Genomic DNA, 10666 nt, shown 5'->3' on the forward strand with positions numbered 1-10666 from the left:
TTGGAGGCATCTGCTCATTGTCTGAGATGTCGGTGCACAGGAACAAGGGGTGTGCGGAACCGGGAGGGGGTACTGACTAAACAGGTTGAACGAGGAGGGCGTACACGAGCACACGGCGTGCGCAATAAACAGGTTGAACTGGGAGGGTTATCCCAAAGGGAAATTCTTACTCAACTGGCGTCATTGCACCTTGGGAGGATGAATCTCGTGGCTGGGATGTTGCTCCAGAGGGGTGTGGCTGATCCAGGAGGCCAGGCCGAGAACAAGAGGAGAGGCATTGCTTGTGCCTCAGGATTGCATACGGCTCTTCTGTGGCGCAGCAGGAGCGAGAGGCCGACAAGCGGAAAGGCTCTGGATGACCCTAGCACAGCACTGCAGCCCGTGTTTGTTCTCTGCCTTTCCACGGGGGAGAAGCCCTGGCTAGAAAGAGGCAGGTGTTAGTAGTGGGTGATTCGATATTAGAAACATAGACAGTTGGGTTTGTGATGACCGGGAGAACCGTACGGTCACTTGCTTGCCTGGTGCGAAGGTTGCGGATCTCTCGAGGCATCTAGACAGACTTATGTGTAGTGCTGGGGAGGAGCCGGGGGTCGTGGTACATGAAGGTACCAATGACGCAGGGAAGGGTAGGAGAGATGTCCTGGAGGACAAATTTAGGCTGCTAGGAAAGAGACTGAAATCCAGGACCTCTATGGTGGCATTCTCGGAAATGCTTCCAGTTCCACGCGAAGGGCCAGGTAGGCAGGCGGAGCTTCAGAGTCTCAATGCATGGATGAGACGACGGTGTAGGGAAGAGGGGTTTAGATTTATTAGGAACTGAGGACACTTTTGGGAGAGGGGGAGCCTATACAGGAAGGATGGGCTCCACCTAAACCAGGGTGGAACCAGACTGCTGGCACTAAACAGTAAAAAGACCTATAGCAGTTTTTAAACTAAGAGATGGGGGAAAGCCGATTGGTGCGGAGATGCACGTAAATCAGAGGGAGACTTCTCTTAGAGGAGAATCCATTGATAGAGATTCTCTCAGCTGTAGCTAGAAAGAGAGGAGGGGAGAGGACAAACTATGGGCCAGAGCAGACAAACAACGGCATATAAAGGAATCCAATGCATCAGGGAAGGGCAGACAAATAAGCAGTGGCAAATTTTTAAAGTGTTTCTACACAAATGCTAGGAGTCTGACTAATAAGATGGGTGAACTAGAGTACCTCGTATTAAAGGAGGAGATTAACATAATAGGCATCACTGAAATCTTGTGGAATGAGGAAAATCTGTGCGACACAATCATACCGGGATATAAAATATATCGAAAGGATAGAGCAGGCCGGGTGGGTGGCGGAGTGGCACTGTATGTGAATGATAATGTAGAATCAAACGAAATAAAAATATTAAATGAATCAACATGTTCAATAGAATCGCTATGGATAGTAATAACATGCTCCAATAATAAGAAATTAGCAGTCTTGGGGCCTTCAAAGTATTTGAAGGCTTCAATATCTGAGACACAGGTGAGAGGATTATTCTAAGAGGGGTGGGTGAGATTCTGTGGCCTGCACTGTGCAGGGGGTCAGACTAGATGATCATAATGGTCCCTTCTGACCTTAAAGTCTATGAGTCTATAAGTAGGGATATATTACCGACCACCTGACCAGGACAGCGATACTGACATTGAAATGCTGAGGGAGCTTAGAGAGGCTACCAAAATAAAGAACTCTATAATAATGGGGGATTTTAATTACCCCCATATTGACTGGATACGTGTCACCTCAGGAAGAGAAGCGGAGATAAAATTTCTCAATGGCTTAAATGACTGCTTCTTGGAGCAGCTGGTGCAGGAACCCACAAGGGGAAGGCAATTCTCGATTTAGTCCTGAGTGGAGTGCAGGATCAGGTCCAGGATATAACCGTTACAGGACCACTTGGGAATAGTGACCATAATATAATAACATTTAACATTCCTGTGGTGGGAAGAACACCTCAGCAGTCCAGCACCCTGGCTTTTACTTTCAAAAAGGGGAATTACACAAAAATGAGGAGGTTAGTTAAACAGAAATTAAAAGGCACAGTGACAAGAGCCAAATCCCTGCAAGCTGCATGGAAACTTTTTAAAGACACCATAATAGAGGCCCTACTTAAATATATACCCCAAATTAAAAAACATAGCAAAAGACCTAAAAAAGAGTCACCGTGGCTTAACCACCATGTAAAAGAAGCAGTGAGGGACAAAAAGGTATCTTTTAAGAAGTGGAAGTCCAATCCTTGTGAGATAAATAGAAAGGAACATAAACACTGTCAAATCAAGTATAAAAATGTAATAAGAAAAGCAAAAAAAGATTTTGAGGAACAGCTAGCCAAAAACTCAAAAAGAAATAACAAAATGTTTTTTAAGTACATTAGAAGCAGGAAGCCTGCTAAAAAACCTGTGGGTCCCCTAGATGATTGAGCTATAAAAGGAGCAATCAAGGACGATAAAGCCATTGCGGAGAAACTAAATGATTTCTTTGCTTCAGTCTTCATGGCTGAGGACGTTGGGGAGATTCCCAAATCTGCACCGTCCTTTGTGGGTGATGAATCTGAGGAACTGTCCCGGATTGAAGTGTCATTAGAGGAGGTTTTGGAACAAATAGAAAAACTTAAAGTTAACAAATCTCCGGGACCGGATGGCATTCATCCAAGGGTTCTAAAAGAACTCAAATGGGAAATTGCTGAGCTATTATCTGTGGTTTGTAACCTATCCTTTAAATCGGCTTCCATACCTAATGACTGGAAAGTAACCAATGTGACACCAATATTTAAAAAGGGCTGTAGAGGCGATCCTGGCAATTACAGACCGGTAAGTCTAACTTCAGTACCGGGCAAATTAGTCGAAACAATAATAAAGAATAAAATTGTGAGGCATGTAGAAGAACATAATTTGTTGGACAAAAGACAACAAGGTTTCTGTAAAGAGAAATCCTGTCTTACTATTCTGTTAGAGTTCTTTGAAGGGGTTAACAAACATGCGGGCAAGGGGGATCCAGTAGATATAGTATACTTGGATTTTCAGAAAGCCTTTGACAAGGTCCCTCACCAAAGGCTTTTGTGTAAATTACATGGCCATGGGATAAGCGGGAAGGTCCTTTCTTGGATTGAGAACTGGTTAAAAGACAGGAAACAAAGGGTAGGAATAAATGGTACATTTTCAGATTGGAGAGGGGTCACTAGTGGTGTACCCCAAAGGTCAGTCCTGGGACCAGTCCTTTTCAACTTATTCATAAATGATCTGGAGGAAGGGGTAAGCAGTGAGGTGGTAAAGTTTGCGGATTGTACAAAACTGTTTAATGTGGATAAGTGTAAAGTAATGCACATCAGGAAAAATAACCCCAACTATACGTACAGTATGATGAGGGCTAATTTGGCTACGACAAATCAGGAAAGAGATCTTGGAGTTATTGTGGACAGTTCTCTGAAAACTTCCACACAGTGTGCAGCGGCGGTCAAAAAGGCAAATAGGATGCTAGGAATTATTAGGAAAGTGATAGAAAATAAGACCCAGAATATCTTACTGCCCCTGTATAAAACTATGGTACGCCCACATCTTGTATACTGTGTACAGATGTGGTCTCCTCACCTCAAAAAAGATATTTTAGCCTTGGAAAGGGTTCAGAAAAGGGCAACTAAAATGATTAGGTGTTTGGAACGGGTCCCATATGAGGAGAGGTTAAAGTGACTGGGACTTTTCAGTTTAGAAAAACTCAGGCTGTGTCTACTCTTGCGCAAGAACACGTCCACACTGCCATGTGTGAGCTGTGCTTTTGTGCAAGTGCATCCATGGCCGTGTGGATGCTCTCTTGCACAGGAAAGCTCTGATGGCCGTTTTAGCCATAGGGGTTTCTTGTGCAAGAAACCCCTGCCATGCGTCCACACTGCCCTCTTGCGCAAGAGCCCTTGCGGAAGGGAGCTTACACTTGTAAGAAAAGAGCGTCGCTCTTGCACAGGAAGCCCTCACTTCCGACGCTGTACTGTAAATTTTCTTGCACAAGAGCAGACGGGCAGTGTGGACACTCTGCAGGTTCTTGCACAAGAACAGCCATACTTACACAAGAACCCGCCAGTGTAGGCATAGCCTCAGTGTGCAGCAGCAGTCAAACAAACAAACATCACGTTAGGAATCATTAAAAAAGGGATAGAGAATAAGAGAGAACATCTTATTGCCTCTGTATAATCCACAGTAGATGTGGTCACCTCATCTCAAAAAAAGTAGCTTAGCATTGGAAAAAGTTCAGAAAAGGTCAACAAAAATGATGAGGGCTTTGGAACGTCTTCCATATGAAGAGAGATTAAAAAGACTGGGGACTTTTCTGTTTGGAACAGAGGACACTAAGGGGGGCTAGGATAGAGGTCTGTAAGATCAGGACAGGTATGGAGAAAGTGAAGAAGGAAAAGTTATTGTCTTGTTGTCACGTTACTGAATTTTAGGGAAGCAGCCAGATCACTGCTGCACCCATGGGGGGGCGGGGCAGGTGTTGACCCCAAAAGTGGCACAAAGGGAGCCATGTGAGGGGTCAAATAGAAGCTTACTTTCTTCTGATTCCATATATGCAATTCATATAATTATATAATGTCTGTGTTATAAGCATGTATTTTGTGTGGATACAAAATCTTTCACTGTATGTGGTTGAGTGATGGGCTCACCCTATGGACATGCTAATTAGCAAGGTTCCAGGGACACGTGGCAGTTATTTCGGGCTAGTGAAATTTCAAAATGGCGACTGGACGGGAACATGCAAATAAAGCCCAGGATATTTAAATCCCGGGCTTCATTTGCAACTCTGGTCGCTTCATTTGTCTACCTAGCTTGAATTAAGGAGCTAGTGTAGGCATACTCTCGGCCTGTGGATGTTATGAAGGCCAGGACTTTAACAGGGTTCAAAAAAGAGCTAAATAAATTCACAGAGGTTTAGTCCATCAATGGCTATTAGCCGGGATGGGTAGGGATGGTGTCCCTGGTCTCTGTTTGTCAGGGGACTAAAGACTCTTTATTAGTATCTTGGACTCCATTTTGTCTTACTAAACCCCATCTTGGACTGTGCCCTGCGCTGGAAAACCAGCTCCTTCCGGTTTTTCCCGCCAAAACTGAAATTACCTCAGGGTGCACTCCGCTGCACACGGCACGGGACATTTTGCACACGGCACAGAGGCAGTGCACTCAGCCCCCTTGCTGCTATTCCCACCTAGGGAAAGGTCAGGCTGAGGGGTGGGGCTGCCCCTCCTGAGCACCTGGCTGCTGCCGCTTCTTGGCCGTCCACCGCACAACAGGCGGGAGGTCTGCTCTGTCCGTGGCGAGGGCCGGAGTGAGGCTGCGGATCCAGCCGCAGCAAAGAAGCTGCCTGAGTGACAGAGTCCTTTGAACCGCTGTGGGGTGTGGGGACTTGTGTGTAGGGGACACTCAGCAGGGCTCTCTGGTTCCGCCCACTCGCCCCGGATCCTCCCCTTGTGGTGAAAGCCCTCGGCAGCTCAAGGAGTCCGCGATTGGCCTGGAGCCCTGAATCACATCACGGGATCGCCGCTTGTTCCCCCCAGACAGCACATTCCCTGCTGAATGGCAGAAGGTCCTAGGTCTCTTTCCCTGCGTCTGCCAAGCGTCAGCTTCCATCTAAGCCGGACAGACACTTGTAGAGTCTTTGAATACTTACCTCGTTGTGTTTGGGGCATCATAGAACACTAGGACTGGAAGGGACCTCGAGAGGTCATCGAGTCCAGTCCCCTGCCCCCATGGCAGGACCAAATACTGGCTAGACCATCCCCGATAGACATTTATCTAACCTGCTCTTAAATATCTCCAGAGCTGGGGATTCCACAACCTCCCTGGGCAATTTATTCCAGTGTTTGACCTCCCTGATAGGCAGGAACTTTTTCCTAATGTCCAACCTAAACCTCCCTTGCTGCAGTTTAAGCCCATTGCTTCTTGTTCCATCCTCAGAGGACAAGTGAACAAGTTTTCTCCCTCCTCCCTGTGACACCCTTTTAGATACTTGAAAGCAGCTCAGTGGTGTCCCAGGAGGACCCCCGACTGATCCTCCCCGGGATGCTCACAGGGGTAGCGGATTTCCAGCTGGGGGGGCGTGTCCAGCCAGGCCCATGGGGATGTGAGTGGGAGGCAAATTCAGCCTGGGCTTGCAGGGCTGGCCCCTCTGTGGGGTCATGGCTGGGGCCTGGTGCCAGGTGCCTGTCCTGGGGCTGGGTCTTGCCCAGGGATCCGGGTCTCACCTCTGGGTACTGGTCGCATGCACTCGTGTCCGCACCCGTTACTGCAGCACTTTTGCCCTGGAGGACAGGAATCATCTCCGTTGCACATCTCCACACAGAGTCCCGGGCCTTTGACCGTGGGGCAGACCCCAGGTCTCCCTGCAATGCAGAGCAGGCACGAGGCCGTCAGTCTAGTGTCCTAACCCCGCCCTGGCTCCGTCCCCGCCTGGCTGCACAGCTTCTGCCTAGGACAGGCCTCTGCCCGCCTGGCGTCCTGCTCTGTCCACCCGCCGGGCGAGACTCCGCTGCCCCGTCCCTTCCCCCGCAGCGGGACCCTGCTGCTGAGCCTGCACGAGGTGGGAGGGCTGCTGGGCTCGGCGGGTCAGCCCCTGGCCGACCTCACCCGGCACCGCCAAGAGGAGGGTCACAGTGTCTAGTGGGGAGAGCCCAGCCCGGCCCCCTCTCCTCCCACCTGCACTAGCCAGGCCCTGGCCAGGAGGCCCCCTGCTCACCAGGGCAGCTCCCCCACCCCACAGAACAGAGCAGGGCAGGGGAGGGCGCTGCCGTGGTGCCCTAGGCTGGGCGGGCCGGTGGCTCCTCTCTGCTGACCCCGCGCTCTCCACTCACCTCCAGCCGCAGGTGGCAGCTCGGCCCAGAGGGCCAGGAGCCCCAGGAGGAGGAAGATGGTCCCAGACTTCATGCTGCTGCCAGGAGCCAGGTCTCTGCCCAGCGCTGAGCAGGGCTGGGATTTATACCCTGCCCAGGTGGGGGAGGGCGGGGCTGGCTCACAGCTCAACAACAGGGACCTAATCTCCTCCTGACCCGTTTCTCCACAGAACCCGTCTCCTGGCCCCCAGGGGCAGGCCCCTCCCCTCTGGGCAGGGCCGGCTGTTGAGAAATCCCCTTGGAAGGCGGGGAGCAAAAACCTGTTTGTGGGGAGCTAACGCCCAGGCCGTGTGGAATGGGATCCCGGAGCGGGAGGCTGCAGCACACACACGTGGAGCAGCTCAGTGGGGCTCTGCTCCAGCCGCCGAGCGATGAAGAGCAGTGTTTCACGTGACTTAGGGCTGCACTAGCGCCAGAGACAGGATCCACAGGGAGAGCGCGGGAATCGCAGCGTCTGGGACCAGATTGGAAACGAAAACACTTGTCCAGTTTACAATTTGGGGTGCTGGTGTGGGCGGCTTGGGAGCCCGGGCCGTGTGTCTGATCTCCCAATGCAGCGAGCCCCAGGGGCGTACCCCTGCACACACCGTCCATCCCATCTGCTAACAGTACACGATGGGTGTGGGACAGAGCTGAGCACGGCATGTTGGCCAGAGCCATCAGCTCAGGCTCACTTGAGCCTCTAACTCATGTCTCTTCTTCCTCTCCAGGGCCTTGGTAGCTACCTCTGCCCCAGGCCTAGGGGACCTGGGACCTCTCTGCTGGCCTCCCCATCCAGCCTGCCTGACGCCGGGGCCAGGCTGAGGGTCCTTCTGCTACGGATCAGGCTAGGGAGGATGCTCCTCACCCAGTCGCTCTCCCCTTCCGGTAGCTGCTCTCCCAAGCCTGCCCCTCCCCCCTGCATTAGCCACTTTGGGGTGCCCTGCTGAGGGACTGCTCCGTGTCCTGACGCTGGGGCTCCGGCCAGGGAGCCAGGAGCTGGTGCTGCAGCTTCGGGGTGTGTCCCTCTCTGGCCAGCTCAGCCCAGGCCACTGCGCTGGCAAAGAACCTTTTCTCTCAATAAACGTATGATGCATGAACCCGCCTCTCCCCTTTCACTGCCGACTCACAGCTCCCAGCCCTGCCCGACTCACAGCGCCATGTGTGGGCCGTGCTGGGTCGCATTGACAGCCCTGTGTGGGGCCGCATCTCACAAGGGGAGAAAATTCATTCAGCCCATGTCTTCAGTTTCCGGAAGATGGATGCTGCAGCAGGTTGATCTTCCGGAGTTTGATTTAGTGGGTCTAGCAAAGACCCATTCAATCCAATGCTGAGGGCGCACCTGTCGACACCAGTGTTCCTCAGATCACAAAGAGTAAGGCACGTCTGATCTGCTCTGTGCTGACTAGGCCTCAGCTGGAGTCTTGTGTCCAGTTCTGGGCACCATGTTTCAGGAAAGATGCAGAGAAACTGGAGAGGGTCCAGAGAAGAGCAACAAGAATGATGAACGGTCTAAAGAACATGACCTATGAGGGAAGGCTGAAAGACTTGGGTGTGTTTAGTTTGGAAAAGAGAAGACTGAGGGGGGATGTAATAGCCGTTTTCAGGCATCTAAAAGGGTGTCACAAGGAGGAGGAAGAAAAATTGTTCTCCTTGGCCCCTGAGGACAGACAAGAAGCAATGGGCTGAGACTGCAGCAAGGGAGGTTTAGGTTGGACATTAGGAAAACCTTCCTGCCTGTCAAGATGCTTAAACACTGGACTAAATTGCCCAGGTGGGTTGTGGAATCTCCATCCCTGGAGATATTTAAGATCAGGTTGGACAGACACCTGGCAGGGATGGTCTAGACGGTGCTTGGTCCTGCCGGGAGGGCAGGGGACTGGACTCGGTGCTCTCAGGGTCCCTTCCAGTGCTGGTCTTCTGTGATTCTTTGATTCCATGATTTGAAGCCGACGAGATTTTGCTCCTGCTGGTCTCCCACTGCGGAGACGTCAGGGAAGTTCGAGTTAAGACACGTTGACTCCAGCTACACAATGAATGTAATTAGCTGGAGTTGTGGATCTGAACTGGAACTTCTGCCTAAGTGTAGACAGGGCCTCAGAGCAAACACGCTCCAGGGCTGCCCCCGCCCGAGAACAGCCCCAGGGCCCCGAGCTAAGCCAGCTGCACGATCCCATTCCAGGCCTTGTAGATGAACCGCGCGTCTCTCTTGCCTAAGGGCTTCCTAGGGCCCAGCAGCAACGTTGCCACCCCAGCGCATCCCCTTGTGGCAGATGCAGCAACTCGGCCTCAGTTTCCCTCACCGGCCCTTGGCTTGTCCAGCCTTGGAGCCCCCAGCCCCTCTGGCCAGGCCCCTTCCAGGGCCACAGCATCCTTTACCTAAATCCAGCAGAAATGCCGAAACCACCAACCCATCAGCGGGCTCCATCTGACCGCAGCCCCCGCTTGTGCCAGCTCTCAGCCAGCAGGGCCCTGCCTGCCAGCCCCTTCCACTGGCCCTGGCTGTCAGCGGCTGTGGCTGGGCCGTGTGGGCAGGCGGCTACGACTCTCGCTGGCCTCTCTCTGCTTTGCCCCTTCTCCCCACCCTGCTGCTCTGCCACAGCCCCCCAGCACAGGGCATCGCCCCCCCCCCCCAGTGTGTGCAGGGATCAGCCCCAGTCCAAGCACTCGGCTCCCCACCAGCCTGGCCGGCAGGTGCCTTCTCCCTCCGCCCTCTGCCTCCGCTGGGCGAGCGCCTGCAGCTCTGATCACCGGCCAGGAGCCAAGCCCCAGTGCCAAAGGCCCCGCAGCACTGGCACCGGGAAGCCTCTCCGCCCCCCTGCGGAGCTCTGCAGAGGAGAGGGGAGGGGCGGAAGCAACTTCTAGCCTGTTTGCACCACACACACACACACACAGCACATTCAGCACACACATGCACACAGACACACAGCGCACACACACACAGAGCGCTCACACACACAGCATCCACGCACACAGCACACATACACACATGCGCATGCACACAGATCGCGCACACATACAGAATACGCACCCACACAGAACACATGAACACACACGCACACATACAGCGCGCGCGTGCACACACACACACACACAGCACAAGGCCACTCTGTCTCCTAGGCACCCTTCCCTACTGAGCTCCCTCTCTGGCTGAAGCCGCTAGGGCCGGGCTCCCTGGGCCCTGGTGCACAAGGCATTCTCAGGACTGCTAAAAGCCCCCTCCCACGCAGCCTGGGGCAGGAGGAGAGGAGGCAGCCGGGTGCTGTGGGTGGCCAGCAGCAGCCTGGAGGTGTGAGCTGCCTTGTGACGTGTGCGGGCGGAGGCACAGAGGCGCGGGGAAAGACCCAGGACGCGTCGTTCCCTCCCCTGCGGCTGGGGTAGCGCCTGTCCCTCCCTCCCACACGGCACCACAGGCTGCTGCTGGCCGCATTCTGCTGTGAACTCTGCCTGAATCTGGGTGGGTCTGGGGGCATGTGACCCGACGTGCTCCCCCCAACGTGTGGCCTTGGGCAGACAGTGGCGGGTGCCGGGGGCCCACGGAGAGCAGGGATTGCCATTTTAGCCATCAGGGCTTTTTTGCGGAAAACAGTTCTTCCCTGTCTACACTGGCCCTCTTGCTCAGTTATTCTTGCGAAAGAGGGCTTTTTCCCGAGCAGCAGCGTGAAAGTATTTGCGCAAGAAGTACTAATTTTGTCCATTGCAAAGTCAGTGTTCTTGTGCAAATTCAAGCGGCCAGTGTAGACAGCTGGCAAGTTTTTGCGCAAAAGCACATGCTTTTACACAAAATCTTGACAAT

The sequence above is a fragment of the Pelodiscus sinensis genome, chromosome 17, assembly GCF_052426305.1.
Source record: "Pelodiscus sinensis isolate ZL-2025 chromosome 17, ASM5242630v1, whole genome shotgun sequence".
Classification (NCBI taxonomy): domain Eukaryota; kingdom Metazoa; phylum Chordata; order Testudines; family Trionychidae; genus Pelodiscus; species Pelodiscus sinensis.